We start from the raw sequence: 26415 nt of genomic DNA, 5'->3' as shown, positions 1-26415 counted from the left end.
TCAAATTTTTGTCAATCAGGCACACAGTGATCTCCTGCACATGTTTCTCTGGAATTTATGCTTAGCTTAGTATATACATTACTTTTTAAAAACTGCCTATTTATTTATAACTTTAATGCCTATTCATTTAATAACTTTCCCATACAAGTCTGCAGGTAGGAACATACAATTCTTAGATAACCTAAATCTTCTTCACGTGTGTTCACATGAGTCGACTAGAGCAAAATTTACTTCATTTTAAATGTTGGCAAGGAAAAAAATGAAGGTAGGTAGATAATAATAGATTTTTTTCCCCTTCAATCCAGATAACAAAATCACATTATCAGATGCTCTTTGCAAAACTCTTCCTTCCAGCATCAAGATGAATCTCTTTCCCTATTCACTTCAAACATCAATCCTGCTCACTTTGTCTTCAAAGGACAGTGACTCTGCTCCTATGGTCAATCTACTTTCATTTCTGATGGTAGTCAGAGAAATATGTTTCATCAAATCATTTTATTTTCATAGGGAGTAAAAGTTACAACAATGATTACCTTCATATAAATAGAGTGAAGTGGATTGTTGAGCAATCCTCATTTTTTTTGTTAACATTACATATTATAAATAAAATATCAAAAGCAAACAAGAGATAATAAAATTTGATTTCATCTGAAAATTCACAAACTTCAGTTTTGTCTATAGACCCCTTCATGGAATTTTTTCAAAATTTTACTTCTGAAAGATTTATTTACTTTTGTATAATAACACCAAAAAGAAATTGGCTGGCCAAACGTAGTTTAGTACACACTAAAGAGAAAAAAAAAATCAATAGTTGTAATGCTAACTATGATTCACAAATATCTTTTAAGGTTTAATTTATTTAATACTCTTTAAACTCAGGTTTGAGTAATATCAACATTAGGTTAAAATTTCCCTTTCACTTTCTTTTCAAAAACTCTTTAAGCCTGAAATAATATTGGAGAAAAACTTTAGATGATTCAGGGGGTCACATTTATTTTTAAGAATTTCTATAGTACATATTTATAAGCATATTTATAATGCCCCAACTATAAACAATTAATGTTGTAATATGACATGAGTTTAAAGCAAGACCAGTTCACACCATAAGCCATCATGTGTCCAACAGAGAAAAGCCAAGGCTTGACCACAAAGGAAAAAACCTGATAGAAGTGGACCATGTAAAAATAAAAAATTGGTGCACAGAAAAAGAGATATAAGGAACAAAATCAAAATGGCACCTGGGAAAATCTGAAATTCATGTTATAGTAAAAGAGTCTATTTCCCTAATACAAAAAATTTATACTTTCAAAGGGATAAGAAAAACTAACAACCCAATAGAAATATGGTAAATGGTTTAGCAGTAGAAAAGATGTTCAATTTTCTCATAATTAGAGAAATGCAAATTAAAACTATACCGAGATAACATGTTTACCTGACAAAGATTAAAAATTTGATACATAGTGGATTGCTAAGGGGACATAGAACAAACAGGTCTTCTTTAACTTGGATGGCATAAGTACAAATTGCTAAAACCATATTAAATATAATTTGTCAATTTTTATCAAAATTTAAAGCACAACATTCTTTGGCCTAGCAATTTCTAGCTAGGAATTTATCTGACAGATAAACTTGATCACATTCAAATAACATACAAGCATGTTTATAAAAAAATTTTCTAATAATAAAGTGGAAATAACCTAAGGGCTTATCAGCTGAGGTCTGATACCATAACTTATACCCAGAAAATGGAATACAATTTAGCAATAAACAAAAGTAAGTATGTTCTTTGCATATTGGTATAGAAAAAAACATGAAAATATTAAGGGGGAAAGTAAGGCATAAAACGCTACATAGCATTCCATCCCTTGTGTCTCTAGAAGGGAGAGAATATATATATATTTTCTTGGAAATATTTGTGTATGCCTAAGATATCTCCGAATGAGAACAAAATAAAGAATAACATAGGCACCCTTGAGGATGGAACCTGGGTGACTGGAGAAGAAACCAAAGGGGACTTCTTGGGAGGAGGAGCCAAAGAGGAGTTCTTAGGGAGCTCATTTCCATTCTGAAATAGCATTTGGATGCATACATTAAGGAATTCATAAGAGGATATATGTTTTCTTGAGTTGTAAATCCACTGGCACATATAAAACTCAGGACCTGTGCATTCTAAAGTAAATAGGCCATGGTATTCCTCAAGAGGCGAAAACTCTCACAAGGGTTTTGAGATGGAGCCTTAAATAGAACACGGAGGTGTGTTCAGCTGCCCTGTGACTCACCCAGACAGGCTGCACAACGCCAGGTGCCCATGAAGAGGTGCCCAGAATCAGGCAAACAAGGCTGTCAGTAAACTACATAAAATCCACACGTGAAGGTTACACAACTGATTCAGCTTCAATAAAGCATGAGCACCTTTATTTTTTTGGAGTAAGGTTATGGATTTCACTAATATATCTGCATTTGCTTGTTACCATCTCCCTGTGTAAAAATGTCATGCAATTTCAAAATGGCCACTGGGGTGCAATTTGGGATAGGAAACAAAGCAAAGCTACCTAGTTTATATAGGGAACAAACTAATTAGATTGGTATCATTAGCACAGACCTCTAACCAAGTGAGATAATTTAACTCCAAATTACACAGGAACATGGGGAGTCATGTTGACCGGTTTGTAGGACAAAATATAAATAAGTATTCTGAAAATGTATGAATCTAACTTGAATATAAAACTATTAAAGAGAACTAAAGTGTAAGTCAAGCATCACCACTCAGTGTGCTTAAGAAAAGAAATTGTTGTATCTCAGTATGATGGGGATGAATATTGTATACACTTTTCCAAAACAGTCTTTCAATTAATATCATTGCAAGCAGCAGCCTATATCACATTATCATCATGAAAACTAATTTAGTATCTTTTAACAGAATTGAGAATTCAATTATTTTTCCCCGATGATATCTTTTATATTTAAAATATTATATTCTTGAAGTCCAGAAACCAAGTACCCTCAAAGCTTCAGTTAGCCTGGTTGAGGAACTAAATTCATTTGTATTAAAGTCTTTTCTAATGTTGCCATACAGAAGTAATCCCAGATGCCTTATATCTCTAAGTTAACCTTTTATGCTGAACCCCTCCATTTTCTCAGTTGGACTGTAATCTACTTGAGGCAAAAGACCTACTTACATCCTTTCATATTCTGTATTACACCTAGAATAACACCTCACCCATGACAGTTTTTAATAAATGTGTGTAGGTCATCAGGAAGAGACATAAGGCCAGAATACAGCCAAATAAGATCAAAAGGAAGGTCACTAGTTCTCCAACTCAAAAAATCAAAAGATTCCTATTATTCAGGATAGTTAGAAATTCTGGGTGAAGGACTCTGACATCCAAAGCTTGAAAAGCTTTCCAGTTAAATTTAAATATGCAGCTGACATTGAGTAACTTTGTCTGACAGTAACAGCTCTCAAACTCACAGGATTATCACTAATATCTAGGCAATTGAAAGAAAACTATAGATTCCAAGTTACCACCCTTAAGTATTATGATCTTATAAGTCTTAGGCAGGGATATGAAACATGTACTAAAATAAAAAAAAAATTAACTAAAAAAAATCTTCATAGATGAATCTAATATGTACCCAGATTTGAGAATTATGACCTTAGGCTGAAGTCAATGGTTCTCAAAATGTGGTCCTCAAACCAGTATTGGCACCAAAGCCTGGGAATTTGTTAATGGTGAAAATTGCTTCTCATTCCAGAGCTACATTATCAGAGACTCTGGGGCTCAGCAGTCTGCTTTCATAAACCCTCCAGCTGATTCTTATACTCACTGGAGTGTAAGAACCACTGAGGTATGCTATTGCAACACCCTTATGTGCCTCATGCAGAACTACTAAAAAAATATGATGTCTTTCTATTTTAAAGGTACAAATAAACTACAGGATAAATAGGGTTTTCTATTTTTTTTAAGTATTGCTGACCTTAAAGCTTATTTTAAATTTGGGGTATCTCTTTCTGCTTATGCATTAATGTTACTAATAGACAAAAAGCAAATAAAAAATTAAAAACAAAAAAAATATGTACCACGAACTCTGTCTAAAATATTAACCAGCTAGTTCTGCAGAATTCAGAAGCTTACTTTGTGGAAACATACTGGTTCTGATTTTAAATGGTGTTACAGTTTGCAGTTAGCCATATTAAACTTTTAAAGAAACCTAGCATTTGAATAGCCTAAGTAATTATATAATTTGTAAGTCAAAATCTGAATGATAACCCTATTTCAGAATTTAATGACCATTTATAAAATGTTATACATGTTGATACCAATCCATAAACTTCTGTTAGCTACCTGACACTTTATGGTTTACATGTGTTATCTAACCTAATTTTAATAGCCCTATCAAGAAGGCCTTATCATATCCCATTCATACATGCCGTGATGAAGCTCTAAGAATTAAAGAGCATGACTAGTAAGAGACAGAACTGGGATACCTTCATGAGGTGTTGCCATTCCAAACCTTGAGCTTGCCCTGCCCCTAAATATGCTTGAGAATAATGGGTCTACTACACTGACCATCCTGGCCTCTGATGGTTAAAATGAATTAATGAGTTAATTATTATAAGTTAAACCTTGGCAAGTATAAAAGAGAAAAGATCGACCCTCACTGCGCCAGCAGGGATGAGTAAGTAGTTCCGATGGGAAGAAGAATAACAAGAATTGAACATTAAACTTATAGGATCCATTGTTACAACTGTGTGAGAATTCCACTTCTATTTGGAAACTGAAGAGAATTCAATTTAGTTTTATTAAGAGAATTTACTGGGCATCTTGGCTAAATATGCTTAAGTTTCTTCTATAATTCAAACAATAAGCAAAAAGAAAAAAAAAAAACTTTTCCTTTGACACCACCTCTCCAAATGGCCTCCACTTTATACAGATACTTCCATCAAACAAGCCTCCTACTATTCACTAGCCATTGTTTCCTCCACTGACTCACCATCCTGCAACCCACAGCAATCCGATTTCTGCCCCCATCATTGCAATAATTCTCCTAATCAGACCATGAAATCTATTCATTCTAATATTCATTGAGTGCCAACTACAATATGCCAGGCACTGTTATAAATAAGACATTGAACAAAACAAAGTTCCTTTTCTCATGAACTGACAGTGAGAATGACAGGAAATGGAAAATAACCAAATAAATGTAGAGAGTACAAGGAGGTATAAAATGCTATGGAACAAAATCAAGCCAGGATAAGGGGGTTGGCAGAGCCTAGAGCATCTCTGAGTGTGTGTTCTTTTTATGTACTGTAACAGGGAAGACCTCGTAAAAAGTGAACTTCTTGACTGTGTGAATATAATAAGGAGAATATTTCAAAGAAAAAAAATCAAGAACAAGTCCCTGGGGTGCAAGAGCACTTGGGACACTGAAATAAGAACAAGGAGGCCAGCATGTCTGTGCGGAATAAATGAAGGGCAATGAGGTCAGTAGGACAGCACAGGCCAGAATATATTGGGACTTAATTGTCACTTAAGGACTTTAGATTTTATTAAATAAATTAAGTAATGGATAGACATTTCTGATCATAGGAGTGACATATTCTAGAAAAAAAATAAATTCCATGGCCATAAAAATAGGAATATACAAAAAATAAATACTACTTAACAATAGTTAACAGCATGAGACATTTAATTGCAAATTGACAAAAACCATGCACTGAAAACTACAAAATAATGATGAGTATAATTAAAGTATTAAAAATTAAAATTCTAAATAAATAAAAAGGCATTTAGATTTAGAGAACAATAAGTAGATATATAATAACTATTTTGTGGGTCAGGAGACTCACTATAAATAGGATGTCAATTCACCCCAAAGTGACCTATAAACAATGTAATTTCAACCCAAATACCTATAGGTTCTTCACAGAAATTGAAGTTGACTAAAAATTTATATAGAAATATGAAAGTTCTAAAATAGTTAAAGGGAAATTTTGAAAAAGAATAATTTGTAATACTTTAAATACTTGCCAAAAGTTAAAATTATCAAGACAACATGAAAAATGTCTAAAATAGACATGTAGATTAATAGAACAGAATACAAAGTCCGGAAATAGATCCATGTACATATGTCCATTAATTTTTAACCAAAATTTGGAGGCAATATAATGAGGAAATAATCATTTCAACAAATGGTGCTAGAACAACAGGTATGAAAAGCCCAATAAAATCAAATCCTATCTCACACCATCGACACAGTTAAGCATAAAACAGACCATAGAACTAAGGATAAAACTGAAGCATTAAATCTTTAAACAAAAGTGAAACAAAATCTTTGCAACCTTGGGATAAGCAAAGATATCTTTAGCTAGAAACTGCCCCCTCCCCATAATACACACACATAACCACAAAGGAAAAAAATATGATAAACTGGAAAGTTTTACTCTGCAAACCATCCTATTAAATAGCCTATAAATCTACAATAAAAAGCACAGGAAACCAAAGTAAAAAAATTGATGAATGGGATTGTATCAATTTAGCTTCTGCAATGCAAAGGAAACAACAGAGTGAAGAAACAACCTACAGAATGGAAAAAAGTATTTGCCAGTTACTCATGTGATGGAGGGTTGATGTCAAGATATACAGAACACAAAAACTTTTACAAAGACCCAAAATCCAATTATAAAATGGGCAAATAATCCGAATAGACACTTCTTAACATAGGTGCAAATCAATGGATAAATGAACAAAGAAAATGTAGCATTTAGACCCAATGGACTTTTATTCAGCCATAAAGAAAATAAATTTCTTATATTTGCAGCAAAATGTACATATTTGGAAGACATTATGTGAAATAAGTCAAGCACAGAAAGACAAGTACCACATGTTCTGTCTCATGTGGAAACTAAAAATAGCTGACCTGAAAGTATAATACTGATTGCTAGTACCATGACTGGACCATGAGGACTCTAACCTCATCAATGGATTAATCCACTTGATAGATTAATAATTCGAATAGACTACTGGGTAAAAACTGCAGGTAGGTTGGAGGAGGTAGTTCACTGGTGGCATGCCCTGGGGGACATTATCTTATCCTGAGCCTCTCCCTCTGATTCCTGAGGCCAATGAGCTGAGCAGCTTTTCTCTGTCACACCACACCCTTCTGCCATGATGTTCTGCCCCACATCAGGCCTATAACCATAAACTGAAATCCCTGAAACTAGGGCCAAAGTTAATATTTCCACCTCTAAGTTGTTTTTCTCAGGATTTGTCAGTGATGAAAAGCTAAGAGACATAAGTATAAACATGTCAAGATTCATCAAACTATTCATTTAAAATGGGTGCATTTAGTTCATTATATATGAATTAGAACACAATTATATTGAGACACTTCTCAGAGGGGGACATACAATCAATCAACAAGTACATGAAAAAATGCTCACCATCTCTAGCAGTCAGAGAAATGCAAATCAAAACCACCCTAAGATACCATCTCACTCCAGTAAGATTGGCAGCCATTATGAAGTCAAACAACAACAAGTGCTGGTGAGGATGTGGGGAAAAGGGTACTCTTGTACATTGCTGGTGGGACTGCAAACTGGCGCGGCCAATTTGGAAAGCAGTATGGAGATTCCTGGGAAAGCTGGGAATGGAACCACCATTTGACCCAGCTATTGCCCTTCTTGGACTATTCCCTGAAGACCTTAAAAGAGCATACTACAGGGATACTGCCACATCGATATTCATAGCAGCACAATTCACAATAGCTAGACTGTGGAACCAACCCAGATGCCCTTCAATAGATGAATGGATAAAAAAAAATGTGGCATTTATACACAATGGAGTATTACTCTGCACTAAAAAATGACAAAATCATGGAATTTGCAGGGAAATGGATGGCATTAGAGCAGATTATGCTAACTGAAGCTAGCCAATCCCTAAAAAACAAATGTCAAATGTCTTCTTTGATATAATGAGAGCAACTAAGAACAGAGCAGGGAGGAAGAGCAGGAGGAAAAGATTAACATTAAACAGAGACATGAGGTGGGAGGGAAAGGGAGAGAAAAGGGAAATTGCATGGAAATGGAAGGAGACCCTCATTGTTACACAAAATTATTTATAAGAGGTTGTGAGGGGAATGGGAAAAAAAACAAGGAGAGAAATGAATTACAGTAGATGGGGTAGAGAGAGAAGATGGGAGGGGAGGGGAGGGGGGATAGTAGGGGATAGGAAAGGTAGCAGAATACAACAGTTACTAATATGGCATTTATGTAAAAATGTGGATGTGTAACCGATGTGATTCTGCAATCTGTATTTGGGGTAAAAATGGGAGTTCATAACCCACTTGAATCTAATGTATGAAATATGATATTTCAAGAGCTTTGTAATGTTTTGAACAACCAATAAAAAAAAGAATGCCATAGATACTTTATTAATATATAAATGGTATAAAGCATTCGATAATGATGACTCAGATCACCCAGGTTGAAACTGCCAAAAATATGTTCATGTAAAAGAAAATGTCAATCCAAATGATAGCCTTCTGTAATAAGACATAATGTATTTATTTAGAGAACACTTATTTTAAGTGCTTTGTATTTTGTTCAAAAACCTTTTACTAATTGTAAAGATAATAATTACTCATGATTTCTCCAAGAAACTTGTATATGTTAGTTTTATACTTCTTTGTGTTAAATGAAGTGAAGTCACTAAGACCCCAGGCAGCTAACTGCATCACCAGGAAAGGATTGAATTAATAATTTTCTTCTTAATCTGGACAGTAAGAAATAATACTCCTTTGTCATGACTTCAAGCTTGTAATGAGGCAAGTCTTCATGACTGATATTTTCTAAATGAGATAGAGCAAATAAAAATTGTCCCATATCATGATATCTGAATAAAGGTGAGAACAACTGAATTAAAGTTTTCATACCATTGGATTATATGTAGCTTATCTATGTGGCGCAATGTACTACAAATGACTAATTTAATTTTAAAATATATATTGTGTTTACAAAGCCGAATGCTGTTCTGCACTCAGGAGTTAACATAAAAACATGAGGAAGAAAAAAACAGGGTGGGGGGTATGTCATGATATCAAGTTGCATTCCCAGTGGTATATAAAAAATTTCAAGTTCAATCTAATATTTATTAATTTCAGCTTGCATCGTGGCTATCAATAATTTTCAAATTAATTGTGAAACAAATTAATAGCAGTTAATTTAAAGTCTCATTTCAATAAATACAAGTATATTTCTAAGACTAGAGTATAATCTTTAAGTTTTCCATATAATTTTAAAATCTATGATGATTTAAATGTTTTCATCAAGTGAAATAAATTATCAGAAAACCCAAGATATCAACTCATCCTAATCTATTTCAAATGCCCTTTCTCCTCATTCAGTGGGCTGATAAATATTGCTATTCCTCAGCATTTTATTCTCAGACCTCTTAACTTCTCCAAGATGATTCACATAGCTTGGGTTTTGAAGAATCATTAGTTACCAACCCCTCTCAATATTAGTTTAAAAATGTTTTTCTCTCTCTCCTCTAAGTGGTCACCAAGGCTTTTAGGCATACTTTCAAATATATCTCAATTAAAATTGTCTTCATTTACACTTATAGCTTCTCAAGTCCTTAGCTTCTCCTGTATTAAGTGTGCTTCCTAAATAATTTGACAACTATCTCTTTCTACTCCAGTCCATCCCAAGAAATCACCAAAGTATCACTCCACATTCATTAACCTGATGATGTTTGCCTCTGTTTAAAAGCTGAGGTGCTTCCTCCGGCCTTTAGATTAAGCCATATTCCTCAACTCTTACTCTATATCTCACACTGGACTGACACATGACATCTAGTACTTCTTTTCCTTCCTTCATTCTATGGCTGTATCCTCTTTGCTTGCTCTTTTAAATTTTTATTTTTTGAATTGATAATATTCAAACTCTTTCTCTGAATGCCAAGTTTGCAGTTATTCATTTTATTACTATGATTGGAAAATTATATAGACCTTTATAAGTATATGTAAAATAAATGTATATAAACTTATAAATACATATGTCACACATACTCTTCTGCATTTGTCAAATATTATGTAATATATTTATTAAAGAAGATTATTTTTCAGATTCAACTCATAACATCCAGTTTTAAGTTATTTACAAAAGGAATAAAACTTATAGCATTGTGAAAGAATTAAAAAAGATAAAAATAATACACTTGGCAATTACTAATCAAAAGAAAGCTCATATATATTTCCATATACTTTCCAAACAAAATAGACAGAAGTGAAAAAGAAATTATTGGAAATAAGGAGGACCATTACTAACAGAAATAATATATCTGGAACATATTAAGATGATGAATGTGTAGGAACCTAAGAAGTAAGCCCACACTATTAAAATGATATTTACAATTTTACATTTATACAAAGTTTGAAAATGTTTTCAACAGTAGACTAAAAGGAAAATCACTTTATAGACGAAGTTATATATTGGGATTATATCCATGTAAAGTCAAAGTTTATACAAGAAAAGTATTAGAAATAAAGAAGAATTTATGGATGAATTTCTTTCCTTCTAACATTTCAGTTTTTTTTTTATTTTACTTGTACTTACATAATGGAAATAGACAATTTTTTTTGAGTACCCTTTACGTACACTGTGCAATCGATGTTATTGAATGTGTACTGGGCCTTAGGGAAAGAAAAACATAAGACCAACTATGTTCTTAGATTACAGTCTGTTCTTTCATTTTTTTTTTCCCAATTATTTCCTCACCTGCAAAATTCTTGTTTCCTTTACACCCAGGACAAACGCCACGGCAACTGTGATACTTTCTCTTTTAGCTACAATGACAAAATATTTTAAAATATGTTTAAACTTAGAAAATTATATTAAATATTATAAATTTCTGAAGTATAATTCACAAAAATATACAGAAATTTTATAGGTCTAATTTGATGCATATGCTCAAGTAACCCACACTGCTATCAAGATGGCAAATATTTTTCCTAAGCAGCTTCGAATTAATCACTATCATGAAGAGGCAACCATTGTTTTGGCTACTTTCCACCATAGACTGGTTTTTGTGTTTATGGAATTGCATGTAAATGGAATCAGAACTTGTACAGTGTCTTGTATCTACCTTCTTTTTCTCGATATCATCATTTTGAGATTCATCTACACTGTTGTGTAACAACGTTTTTTTCTTTTTATTATTAATCATATTTGACTGTATGAAAACATCACAATTTTTAATTCATCTATGCTTGCTGGATGTTTGAGTTCTTCCTTTTCCTTTTTTCTGTTATGAACAAAGATTCTGTGAACATTCCTGTTCAAATATTATTTGTAGGCCTATGGTATAATTTCCTTTGTGTAACACTTAGGAATGAAACTACTTCCACACTGTTTTCCAAAGTTGTCAAAACCACTCTACATTCCTTCCAGCAGTATATGAGTTCTACCTGCCTCAATCCTTGGTAACCTTTGGTGTGTTGGCAGTTTTAATTTATCTATGCTAGGCCATTTAGAAAATACCTCATTGTTATTACAGTATACATTTCCCTGATAGCTAAGTCTTATTGAGCAGCCTCAATCTGTATTCATTGGTTATTATTATATCTTCTTTTGTTGTGTCCAAATTGTCTATTTAAAAAAAATTTTTGCCATTATATTATTAAGGTTTAATTTACTGTACATTATGGATTTAGGACATTTGTTAGACAAATATTTGGGGATTTTTTTTTCTGATCTTCTTACTAGTCATTTTTTCTGATGATTTTTAACTTTAATTCCAATTAATCACTTTTATAATAATGCTTTTTATACCTTATCTATTAAAATGGCATAGTTTAACGTTGTAAAGATATTCTCCTATGTTTTCTTCAAGAGTAGTTCTAGGTTTTATGTTTAGGTCTTCAGTTCATCTCAAATTAAGTTTGCATATGATGTGAAATAGGGGTTAAAGTATTTTCTTCCACGTTGAGTTTCCATTTTTTCAGAGCCATTTATTAGAAAGACTTTCCTCCCCTGAATAACTCTTGCAACTCTGACAAAAATCAATTGACTCATTAAAAGTTTCTCTCTACTACCAATTTAGAACTTTTGTCCTTTTGATAATACCAGTTTTTCAATGAGTATCTCCATTGGTTTTTATTGATACTGTAACAAATTAACACAAAAACAACAAATTTATTCACCAATTTATTCTCTTACAATTCTGGAGATGAGAAGTTCAAAGCAGGTCCTCCTAGGCTCACAAATGCTGCCAACTGCATTTCTTCTGGAGGTTCAGAGGAGAATGTTTCCTTACTTGTCTATCTTGGGAAGGCTGTCAGTGTTCCTGGACCTGTTTCCTTTTCTAGCAATGGCATCATTTCTGGCCTATGCTTCTGACAACACAACTTCTTTCATTCCAACTAACACTTCTGTCTCCCTCATATTTGGACCCTTGTGATCAACACTGGGCTCACCTTCAAGATAGTCTCCCATCTCAAGATCCTTAATTGCCCCTGGGAATTCCCTTTACCTTGTAAAATGACATATTCCATGGTTCCAGGAAATAGGACATGCACATCTGGCAGGGGCAGGGGAACTGGTCTACTACAATGGTCTGCCCTATGACTACTCAAGGTTCTGCTCTGCCCCAATGCAAATAGCATTCACCACATCCCAACATCCCCCAAAGCCACAAACCATTGAAACATCAACTCAGAGCTCAAAAAGTCAACCCAATTCCATAAGCTCAAAAGCCCCAAATTGTATCTCAAACAGATATGGATGAAACCAGGCACGATCTATCCCAGGGCCAAATTGCTCTCCATCTCAGGATAACTGAAAATCAGTTATTTACTTCCCAAATACACGAGTGGGACAACCCTAGGAAATCCATTACAGATATTTCCATCCAAACAGAGAAAAACTGAAGGAGAAAAAAGGAGCCTGAATTTCAGGCAATCTTTAAATCCAATCAGACATACTATTTGTTTGCTGGTATTTACAGTTAAATCCTGAAATAGGATTATATAGGTGATATGCAACTTTTCTTTATCAGAATTGTCTCGGCTATTCCTAATCTTTCACTTTCCATGTACATTTTATAACCAACTTATCAATTGATACTGCAAAAATGTGTTTTGGAATTTTACACTTGCTTCATTGAAATTTCAAATTTGAGAGAATATATAAATCTTAATATTAATTTTCAGTCGTACATGAACATAATATATCTATCCATTTGTCTTTTACTTTCTTAAAATGTTTTGTAGTTTTGATAAATTCATCTTAGTCTTTATATATGTTTGTTATTACAAATAATATTTTCATTTAAATATTAATTATTAGAGCTAGTTTATAGAAATATGTTTTTCCCTTATATTGTTATAAGCCTTCTTTGGATTAATATTCTTTTTCGTTGTTACCATTTTTGTTACTTATTGACTTTTTAGTTGCACTTTTTTTTATGTATGTGCTGATTTACCACTGAGCTACAATTCCAGCTCCAAACTGTATATTCTTGTAGCAGGTAACCTAAATATTTTTTTTCATAATAAGATCTTTAATATAAATAAGAATTTTTGGAATAGTCTCCCTAATCTTGGAGCTCCATTTAATCCTATTTACTATTTGTTTCCTTTTAATGTATTTTTACATTTATTTTAATCATGTATATATTTAAATTACATGAGCCATTATTTATTTATGTAGTCAATGTTTGTTAATCTTGCATAAATGTGTGTTATTTTAATTGTTCTTTGTGCTTTCCTGCATTGTATGTATGCATCTCAGGTCATTTTTCTTCTTTCTAGTGAATCTCTTTAGTATTTCTGTTAGTTCTGGTCTTCTATGTGGGGAATTTTGTTTTAATGTTTCTGAAAGTGTTATTATAAGGCCCATACTTGTGAAGAATATTTCTCGGTGACAGAAATATATGTTGAAGTTATATCATTTATCACTTAGATGTTTTGAATTGATGATTTCTGGTTTTCATTCCTTCCGTTAAAAAGCCTGCTAACAGATTTATTGTTGCACACTAAAAGGTAATCTTTTTTTCTCATTGTTAATATTGTTTTTGTATTTGGCTTTTGGCAAATTTGTAGTGATATACCTTGATGTGATTATTTCTGTATTATTCAGCGGAATACTGAATATTCCTGAATTTGTGACTTAATGTCTTCATGAATTTTCAAAGTTTTCACATGTGACTTATTTCCCACTTCCTGTTTCTTCCCCTTTCAGCAATACAATGAGCACATGTTGGATCTTCCATTTTATGATGTACCATATCTGCTTTTAAACTTACATATCGAGTTCTTATTCGATTATATTATTTCAGTTTCAGAGTATTCATTTAATAATCTCTTATAGGTTATGGTTTCAAAATGAAATTCTCTACCTTATCAACAATTTTAACACATCAATAGTAGTTTATTCAAGGTTCATATTTGATAATGATAATATCTGAATTACCCATGGGTCTTTTTGTATTATCTATTTACTTTTCCTTTTTTCCCTGTTTCTGGCTGTGTAACATTATTTCCAAATCCTAATCAAGTCTTACCCTTTCACTACTTCAGCCTGATCTTCTGGCATATGCATATCTTTGCTCAAGTGTCTTCTATAGAAGCTAAAACTTTTCTCTACAGATCTAGTCCTTATGTTCTGTCTGGTCTATATTTTTTTGGAAGTTCTAATTGTTTTGGGTAGAAGTACTAGTCATAAACAGAAGACCCTTTTTCAATTTTTAAAGTTATCGAATAGTAGCATGTAATGTGTTATGCTTTTATTGTGTTGAGAGTTGCAGAATTTTAAAGTTAGCAGAGACCAAGAGATTGTTCCCTGATTTCACAGTGTTTAGAATAATTAGGCATTACAGAGTTTTCTATAAGAAGCAGTTCTTTAAAAAAATAATTCTTTCATTTTGTGATTAAACAAATTATTAGTGGGTGCCTACTTTGCGTTCACAACTATATTAGGTGCAGGGGTCACAATGGGAAGAGTACATTTACACAATACATTGCTAGACATGTCGACCTGTATTGGTTTCATCTCTTCCACTAGCTATCTTTGTATCAATGGACAGATTAATGGGTCTCTCTAAGTGACAAATTCTGTCTGCAGAATATTGGGGCTCAACATGACCATTTCTAAACTTGCTTCCTCCTTTATAATTTCCCTAGATTATAGCATTCACAAAACCAGGATCAAATCTGTCAGGACAACATCTCAAGTGTCTAAAATAATGGTAAACCTTCAGTAAATATTCTAGAATAAATTAAGGAGTATAGACTTATAAATGTTGCTTTGTTCTTTAATGTGTGTGTGTGTATTACACATATATCTTATCTCTGGACTATTTTAAACATGTGAATTTCCCTAAGTACAAAATTTACTCTCTTGTCAGTTTACATTATTATATTTTTCATACTATTTTTGTCCTTACATTTTACATCTATATTTTTATTTTACCAAAAATTATATAAAAAATGTATTTCTAATGAGACACTTTCAGAAAGAAGAACTATGGAAAAAAATCTTTTAAAAAACAGTTTTTCATAAGAACCATTTTGTGTATTAAAATTTAGTATAAGTATACTTTATATGAAGAGTTTTTTGTGTATGTATCTTGCACAAGCAATACTTTTTAAATGTCCAACCATTTGATTCAAAAGGACTGCCAACCACTTACATCCAACCAGCTGCTATGAAAAAAATAAGTATTAATGGACCTACCACACCTTCAGCCTCTTGTCTCTAGTCACTGTGCTTAGCTGCAGGATTCCCATTAACATTAATGGGAGTTCCATGCACACATCACCTGGAGAACAGACCCCTCGATGTTTGATCATTATCTTCCCAGACAGGTAGGAATGGCATCAATCAGGTATCCAGCTTAGTTTCACAGTATGTACTATTAAAGGCATCACGGCAATAAAAACCCCAGCTTTCTAATACTTTCTTTATAACACAGTAAAAACGTGCGGAACAACCAAGGGAGAAGATTTTAAAAGCATACTAGGAGTACACAGTTTTCCTGCATATCCTTTTATAATTACAAATGACCTAAAACTGAAGTGTACACATTATTTCCTTTCTAAGACAGCTATAATGGGATAATAAAGACAAGCTTCATTATATAAAATGCATTTGATTTATTATGAAGTAGCTAAATAGTGAAAAGATGGTAGAGTTTGCATAGAAACTGCTTGACCTCTGTTTTTTTCTCTTTTCCTTTTAACATTTTCCCACTTTACCATTAATAAATCAAACACTTTTATGTGGTTAGAAAAAAAATAGCATGAGCATTGGTACGAGTATGTGAACTCTGTAATGTTGGAAGGGACATTATGAAAATAAAGCCATGTTTTCAATTCATACTTATATACCTTGAGTAAACTGGGAATGACAGTGTGGTGAAAAGGAGAGAATGAAAAGGAAAGTGCAGGTAAGATGTGGTTAGGCTTTGGGGCTTTATTTTACCAACTGTATAACCTTGGATTAATTTAATTTTCTAAGTTTGCTTTTTCATTGGTAAAGGAAGTCTAAAAACACCAATGTTATAGACTAATTGGGAGGCTCATAGGAGACATTCAGCATAGCAGATGGCAATTAGTAAGGCTTAAAAAATAGGAACTATGATTCTATGTGTATATGTAGTTATTAACTACAGAAGTAAAAAGGTGTTATAGAATATGCTCTAAAATCAGATAGACACAAATTAGGAACCATGATGGAAGAAGCTAACCATGGATCCTGGACATGCTTGAATTTTGTCTTTATTATACTTTTTTAAAATATGAATGTAACGCACATACACACATATCTATACATACATGTGTATACATACATATGCATATCTCAATGTATATATATTCAAGTATATAAATATATTTAGCTATATACTATTTTATCACCAGCTTGATTCTAACGTCTTACTATTTTAATTCTATATCTAAGTTCTGCAAAATGGCTCAGTTGATAAATGTGGAGCCACAATCTCAACACACAGTCTTCCATATGACTTATCTTCAAGAATCTGAGCCAGAGGCAAGAAGCATTAAGGGCTTCACTCCTACTTATTAATGTCTACCTAGTTCTTTTCTTGTCTGGAGGTTTCATTCTCAGGGAAATCTCTACCTGTTGGGGACCTTCCCTCTCTTTACTAACTAATTTTTCATATGAATGATGAACTCTGCCTTAGGAATCAGTCAGCTCTTGAAGTGCTTTATATTTGGAAATATCTGACTTAACCAAGTCTTGCCTATCAATCTATTCTTGTTCTATTACAATCTAGTGAAATTTTATAAAATTGAATGTTATAAAAACTGTGATGATATATCATAACTATGGAGTTCTAGCCAGGCTGGGGCTGTGTGTGCCCTGGAAACCATGGAACAATCCACTGGCATCAGGAGGACTGGCTGAAAGAGAGAGGATGAGGGCACAGGAAGAGGACACAGGATTTGTAGAGGGATTTTCCCCTGTGAATAAAGTACTATGCATTTTCCCAGTCTGTCTTCAGGAAAGCACCTTGCAGGCGTTATGATGATCCTAGTTTTACAGATGAAAAATACAAGATTCAGTAAAATTACTTGTCCAAGATCACACTGCTATTGAATGGGGCAATCATTGCTCAGTGGTTTTAATCTTCCAGATTCTTTATCCTTATTGAATGAAGCTGATGGATAGCCTGTCTAGAAATGGATAAGTTAGAAAAAGTTGATAATATATTTCAGAGACCCACTGTCTCACCTTAGAGTCTCAAGCATTAGAGTCAAGAATTTTACTCCTTCCATGGTCACAGCCAGCTCTAAACTCAGTGGGGTACAGCTAAGGCAATAATAGGGAAGATCTGCAGGTTCAAATCCAAACTTGGTCATTTAACCAGTTGCTTTAAGTGAGCAACTGTGCAAATTTGTGCATGGCTGTTACCCAATAGAAGCCTCCATTTTAAAAATTATAAATTGGTAATAAAGGTAATATGTACTCAATAGGATTTTTAATGAAGATTAAATGTGAAAATCTTCAGAAGTGGTTTTTCAAACTGTAAATAAAAATGCTGAATGTTATTTTTTAAAGTAATTATTAAATAAGTGATATGAGTGGCATTAAAAGTTCTAACTGTTCAAAAATATCTCCCCCTAGTAGAATGTCCTTATATCTAAAATTCATTTGATTAAAGTTTTGTTTTCAAACAAGCATTATAAATCAATAAAGTTCCTATAAATAAAAAGTTTTCTAAAAAGTTTAATTGCATCATTGATATAGTTCAGTTAAGTTTATTACATTAAGTACTGTTGCCTATTAGGAACTAGACCTCTGAGGGTCTGGAATAAAATGTTTTTAAAATAGCGTGCTTTAGATTTTGGGTGAAGTCCTGTAGAGCAACATCATTTCTAGTGATAGAAAACAGACATCTCAGTGACAGGGTTGGGTATTTAAGCTTTATGACAGAATTCAGGGCCATTCAGGCTTGAGCTCTAGGAAAACTTACATTCTTAGAGTTTAATTTTTAATCCAGAGTACTTAACTCTTACACTATCGGCTCAAAGCATTTTTTAAAAAACTCTAATTTGAGAACTCAAGTAAATATTTTCCTTTAATCTAAAAGCCTTGAATTACTACTTTTACCCAGGCCTCAGAGACTATTTCTTATCACATTTGCCTAATTTGAGCTTTGGAACATTTGATTTCACTTGGTTTTTTTCAACAATTTATGAAGTAGACGTGATTATCCCCATTTTGTAGATGATGAAATTGAGGATCTGAGAGGTCACAGAAATTGGGCCAAGTTTCCACATCTTGCTAATTGTAAAACTGAGTCACAAACCTGTAAAGTTAGATGCTATCCTATTTTTCACTACATGACCGCATCCCACAATAATCATTTCCTCTGTTGGTATCATGCTTTGCCATTTTCAAAGAGCTTTTGCAAACACAATTTGATCTTATTACCTTTATGAAGTGGGTTGACAGAGCTGATCTTATAGCTGAGAATACTTAGCCCCAGAGGGATTAAGTGACTGGAGAACAAACTTGGTACTTATTTTATCTAATAGCAGTGGCTCCTTCTGTGTGAAAGATGTTCTTTTAGGGACTGCAATTGGACTGGGTCTTCAGACCTGGCCTGAGACAAAGCTCATCTTCTCCACTACTCTGCAGACCCCTCTTCATTGACCTCAGTTGTGTGATTTCAGGGCACTCTGACACATGTCAGAATTCTCCTCTTCCGTGTCCTTTGGGCCAGGAGACTTGTAAGCTGTTTGCAGAATTCTAGAAGATAGCTCAATGCTCATTTAAGTTTAAAAACTTTGCCTTGAGATATGCTCGAGTTTTGACACTGTAATTTATTTTAGCATATTAAGGTTTCTGAGAAATATTATATATAAGAAACCAGTTTAAATCATCTAAATAGCACAACCTCAAAAAATTCAGAACAGCTTTTTAACATGCTAAAGCTTACTAATGATTTGTGAAACAAAGCACAACATTCTTGACCAAGAGGGTTGAGGGATGCTGGGAAAGATAACAAGACCACTGCAAATAAATTAAGAAATGAGCTACAGACAGGGAGGTGAGCATTAGCAGATACGTAAGTTTCCAACACCTTTCTGTCACCTTAGCACAGCTCTCCACATAGGCATGAAATGTGAGGGAGGGCATTTGGGGGGACTGTTACATAATTTTATGATCTTATATAATCTTTTAAAAATATTACAAGTGACCACACTAAAAGCGCTTGGGAGAGAACAGCTAATTTAAAATGCTAATACATTAAAGTGAATTGGCTGTATTTTTAGGGAAGCCTGGTATTTTTCTTCCTTTCTTTCCTGTACTCTCAAGTTGCCCCTTACTTTTTCCTCCTTTTTCTTCTATTTTTTATTTTCATAATATAGTTATTAATCAAAAGTTAATCATCAAGCTGGGCACGGTGGTGCATGCCTATAATCATAGCAACTTGAGAGGCTGAGATAGGAGGATTGCAAGTTCAAGGAAGCCTCAGTAACTTAGTAAGACCCTGTCTCAAAATAAAAAATAAAAAGGGCTGGGATGTAGCTTAGTGCTTAAGTATCCCTGGGTTCAATCTCCGGTTCCAAAAAAAAAAAAAAAAAAAAAAGAATTAATCACCAAAATTTAGCTTATTGATGCAACCAGGTGTGCACTTCCTAAAAATAATGTAAACTGCAAAAACGACAGAATCTCATCCATATTTCAAGAAATGTAATTACGATAGTGAACCAAAAGAGAGTTCAACTGTTACAGGGATGTAGGTAACAATGAACAAGGGTGCAAATAATTTATAAATGTAACCAACCTGGGATAAGAGAGTCAATCATCCCCATCAACAAAGCACCTCTCTTAGTAACTCTTACTGTCCTTTATCTTATAAAATTAATATTCTTTTTGTACAAAGCTTAAAGTAAAATCTCACATAGGAAGATAAACCAACATTTTAATGGATTGATCCCAATTTTGTTTTAATTTTCAATATTTTTCTAATTTTAATAAGGTGACTAAAAGAACACACAAGTAATTGAATCAAAAATAATGAACTATCGATTCCTTTTTTGTGAATTCATTCTGCTCCTTGGCTTACACTTTGAGACCATAGTGTATTTTATGAGCAAATTATAGTACACGAGGCGGAATGTGAAGAAGAAATGACAGCTATGATTTTCTCATTAAAATAAACCTAAAACAATGTTTGCATTCAGAATTAACCAAGCTTTTTAATATGTCTTAATTTTATGATACTGACTGCCACTGAAAATCTATAGAGTATATAAGCTACAAACCCATCACTGTCACTCAGAATTTTAGCAATCTTTTCTTAATGATTTTAAACAAACACACGTAATTAAAAATTTAAAGGATGCAGAAGAAAATACAAAATTGTTTCTAAAGCTAAATAATTTGTCCTTGCACCACCTTCATGGTTATAGATCAAGTTAGAACAAATAGAGAATGGAAAGGATTTTTTTTTTTTTTAAACCTCCTGACAACAATATATGAAGCAAGCTGCTTAAAGCAATATATGGCTCTATTTTGTTTTATACATCTAGCTTGGGATATACCTGGGAAATCTTTCTAACCGTTTTTTGCTAGTATTTACAGTATTTAAATTAGCAAATCACTTTCTTTCATTCAAAGTGGACGGTACACGGTTAACAGACTCAAAGTGCAACTAACCAAACAATATATGCACTTAAAAGACAGAATCTGAAAGGATATTGATTATCCTTCCCCCCTCCCATTTATTGCTTTGTGTGTAGGAGAACACTACCCTTTGAACTGAGACATTTTTCTTCTTTCGCCTTTTTTTCATTATAAACATCCAAGCTTCCTTAAATATCAAAAGATCCCAGAACCATACCTGAAATAAAAACTGTTTCCCTTCATGTAATTATCAAGGGGCTTTTAGAGTATCTTTCTCCAGCGATTACAGGGTATTTCCACATAGGCTGTCATTTTAAGGTGAAAAATTTGCAAGGACAGTCACACCATCTGTCATCAAATGGGTTCCCTGACACCCAGAGCTGCTCTGAAATGGCCAGCGGCTTCATACATAACAAAGACCTTGCCCCTTGGCATTGTTTATTCCTTGACCTGTGCAGAGAGTCCTTCAAAAGGGGCTTTACTGAAACCATTTCAGGGCTGCTTTTCAGGGGCAAGGTTTTCTAAAGAAAAAAAAATTATTTATGCATATAGGAAATTTGAAATGCTCTGACCTTCAATCTAAATCAATAGAATAAACTCTATAGAAGAACTTTGTTATTAGCTTTATTTCTGTAATCCTTGAATACAAATCTACTTAGCGTCATTATTTATTTTTCTTTTCTGCTTTTGAAAAATTCTTCAAAATATAATTTAGACGTTAAGCATTCCCTATATAAAGCCAGAATGTATAGATTAAATGAAACTGGACCATTCAACTACAGAAGTTATGCCATAAGAAGTTAAAAAAAAAATGCACCTCTGATCCACAAAACCTTAGTCCCTCTTACTGTGAAAGTCACAGACCAGCTATTCTTACTGCCATGTCAAGTACCACTTACCACTTGCAAATACAATACAGTACAATCACACTGTAGGTCACTTGCACCCAAAGAAGGATTACAATGATAGTTGACAATATTTAAGAAAGAAACACACAAAAAGAGACAAAGGTCACCTATTGTGAAACATTTTTATGAAGAAATGTATACTCTTCTATGCCTGACACATAAAGATATCACGGAGGCTTCTACTTTTGCAATTCGCCATTGCTGCAAAATGTGTGTTCCTCAACTTTGTGAAATCTAAGCTAGGGGTCTTTGAAGACACTGGGGTTGAAAATTAGGCAGATCATTGTTAAGAGAAGCTGCAGCCATTTCTAGGAATGAATGAATAAACACAAAAGGATATTCCCTCTGTCAACATAATTAATGGCAAGATTTTATGAGCTTCATTTAGTCCCCAAGACATAGTTATATACAATACATGGAGTGTGTGTTTATGCGCACATAGTATAAATATGTAAAAGTCACATCATTAAATCTTTTATATGTCTGTATTCATAATACACAAAGCTGTTTTTAAATTATTTAAAGATCTATTCTCTCTTCCATATACATTAATACTAATAAGAGTTGCCGTCAACATCAAAGGAAAGCTAGACCCCTAATTAGAGTTCCAATCTGCCCTGAGAGTTGCACTGCAGAGAGAACAAATATGAAATAAGTTCAGCATTAGGGAAACTAATAATCTGTCCTCGTTTTCCATTTCTTATTGTAAGAATTCAGTGATTTCTTAACAATAAGATATACTTATTTTCTATCACAATACATGGGCCTTAACTTTCACATGAACAATTTTTAAAGAAAAAGATAACAGTGAAAACATAAAGGCATCCCATCTTCATATAGTATGAAATGGGGAACTATGATAGCTCCCGAAATTTTACATATGTCTAAATTTTGTAATTTCTGATAGTACCTTTCTTTTGTTTTAACAAGTCTTTTGTTTATCATTTTGACCATATGCTTGTTGTCTTTCAAATAACTCATTCTCCATTGGAAGTTTTCTGATTATCTACTATACCACTATTGAAAACAACAGCTCTTTATTAAGGAAACATTTGGTAAGAAATCTGTATGTACTATAAATTTTGCTAGACGTTGCAAAGAAAGAAAGAGAGAGAGAGAGAGAGAGAGAGAGAGAGAGAGAGAGAGAGAATTGCCCTCCTTTTATTATATGTTGGATGCGTAAAGAAGGAAGTAACTAAACAGTTAAGTATGTGATGAGAGCAAATTCTGATATCAAAGTAATATACATTACTGATATATATTACTAATTACAGATGTTTAAGGATCTCAAGTGAGAAAGAACATACATCCTATGATTTTAATTTGACTGCTACTTTAATTTTCATATCTGGGATAGACTCTCAAAATTATACTTATGACAAATTGTATACACTTATAAAAATACAGAATAGTATAATAGTTTCACATATTTATGCCAGTTTCACTAATTATCAGCTCACAGCAATAATGTTTAACTAAAAAAATCTAAAGAATCTAAAGAAGAACTAATGCCACTTCTTCCCAAACTATTTCATAGAATTCAACTGGTGGGAACCCTTCCAAAGTCATTCTATGAAGCCAGCATTACCCTGACACTAAAACCAGACAAGGACACAATAAAATAAGAAAAGAAAACTATAGATCAATAACCCTGATGGAAATAAATGCAAAACTCCTTAGCAAAATATTAATAAATTAAATCCAACAGCATATCAAAAAGATCAAACACCATGATCAAGTCAGTTTTATTACAAGGAGTCAAAAAGGGTCAACATACACAAATTAATAAACAATGTACATCAAGCAAACAGAATTAATGATTTTTTAAAGTCAGGATTATATCAATGGATAGAGAAAAAAAATCATTTGGTAAAATTCAACATCCTTTCATGATAAAAGGATCCTACCTCAACATAAGAAAGCCCAGATAGGACAAAAATCATAGCCAACATCATAGTAAACAGGGAAAAAGTGAAGTATTTCCTCTAAAATCAAAATAAAACAAGGGTGTCCACTTTCGCTGATTTTATTCAATATAGTACTAGGAATTTTAACCAGAGCAAGTTGGCAAGAGAAAGAAAAGGCATAAAAAAGGAGGAAGTTATATTATTATTCTTTGTAGATCATATGATTGAATACTTAGGAAAAAACTTAATAAATCAAGTTATTTCATGAAATCAAAAGGAAAGTAACACTCCCAAATTCATTCTATGAAGCCAGTATGTCCTGATACAAGATAAGACAAAGACACATCTAGGAAAAAAAATTACAAGCCAAGTTCCATGATGAACATAGATGCAAAATTTCTTAATAAAATATTAGCAAATCACATTAACAACATATAAGAAGATAATTCACTTGACCAAGTGGGCCTTATCCCACAGATTCAAGGCTGGTTCAACATACCTAAATCATCACTAAATAGAATTAAGAACAAGAAACATATAATCATCTCAATAGGTAAAGACAAGGCCTTTGATAATATAGCAGCCACTCATGTTAAAAACTCTGAAAAACAAGGGATAGAAGAAACTTACCTCAGCCTTATACAGGCTATAAATGACAAACCCAAAGCCAACATCATACTGAATAGACAAAAACTGAAAGCATTTCTTCTAAAATCAGTAACAACACAAGAATGTACATTCTTATCACTTTTATTCCATATAGTCCTTGAAACTCTAGCCACAGCAATCAGGCAAGAGAAGGAAATTAAAGGGATACAAGTGGGAAAAGGAGAAGAAGTCAAATTATTTCTGTTTGCTGATGACATGACCCTATGTCTAGATGATTCAAAAAATTCCACCAGAAGACTCCTAGAACTCATAAATGAATTTAGCAAACTAGCAGGATACAAGATCAACCCTCAAAATGCAAGAGCTTTCCTGTATTCCAACAGCAAGTCAGCTGAATAAGAAATCAAGAAATCTATACCTTACATAATATCTTAAAATAAATACATAAATAAATAAATAATAAAATACCTAGGAATTATCTAACCAAGGAACTGAAAGATCTCTTATCAGTAGATGGATGAATCAAGAAAATGTGATACATAGAAACAATGGAGTTTTATTCAAACATAAATAAGAATGAAATAATGGAATTTGCTGTTAAATGGAGAAATAGAGAAAATCAGGCTAAATGAAATAAGCCAGACTCAGAAAATCAAGGGTCTAAGGTTTTCTCTCATAGTGGAAGCTAAAGTAAAACAAAGGAAAGCAGGCACTGAGGAGAGGGGATCAGATATCAGGAAGATACACAGATCAGTGAAATAGAAAGGAAGAGGGAAGAAAAAGGAAAAAATATGAAATGAATTTTGCTGAATCATGTTATATACCTATGTAAAAATACAAAACAGAATATCTCCTTTGCTTATATGTAAAAAGTACCAATCAAAAATAAGTAAAGGTGTTAAAGGAAGATCAACAGAGTAGAGGAGAGAGAAAAGAGGAATGGAGAATAGAAGGAAAGGATAGGGGAATGAAGATTAAAATCAAATTCCTGGTATGTATAATTATGTCAATGTAATATAAATTATATAATTATATTTATAATATAATATATTATATATAATATAATTTATTATTATACAATATAATATATTATATATTTATAATAAAATACTATAGTGAAAAGAAAAATGAAACATACTTAAAAAAAAAATAAGAAAAACCTAAGTCAGCATCAAAGACTATCAGAATTAATGAACTAATTCAGTAAAGTACCAGAATACAAAAGATCATAAAATCCAGTAACTTTTCTAAAACCCATAATAAATTCAAACTCTGAAACAACTAAAGGAAAATATAGCAGAAACATTTGAATGTATTTGGTATGGGTAACAATTTCCTGGTTAGGATTCCAAAAGCATAGGAAAGAAAAGCAAAAATTGACAAATGGGATTTCATCCAGCTTAGGTTCTGTGCAGCAAATGATCAGCAGAATGAAGGAACCTACAGAATGGGAGACAATATTGCTGGCTATTCACGTGATTGAGGGTTAATATACAGAATGTATAAATAACTCAAAATTTTTTTAAAAGATAACCCAATTTAAAAATGGACAAATGGTCTGACTAGACACCTCTCAAAAGAAGAAATACAAATGGTCAATTATTATAATTTAAAAAATGTTCAATATCATTAGCCTTTGCGGAAATCCAAATCAAAATTATGAAGAGACCATTGCAGCCCAATTAGAATTCCTATAAAAAAACAAATAACAAGTGATTTTGAGAATATGGATGGAAAGGATTCAAATGTGGAGTCAAAAAAGAAACAGAGAGAGATAAAGAGAGAAGAAAAGAAGGAAAGGAGGAAGAGAGGAAGGGAGGAAGATAGGGAG

This window comes from Marmota marmota, unplaced genomic scaffold (assembly GCF_001458135.2).
Source record: "Marmota marmota marmota unplaced genomic scaffold, marMar, whole genome shotgun sequence".
NCBI classification, from domain to species: Eukaryota; Metazoa; Chordata; class Mammalia; order Rodentia; family Sciuridae; genus Marmota; species Marmota marmota.
Note: the sequence above shows the minus strand (reverse complement) of the source record.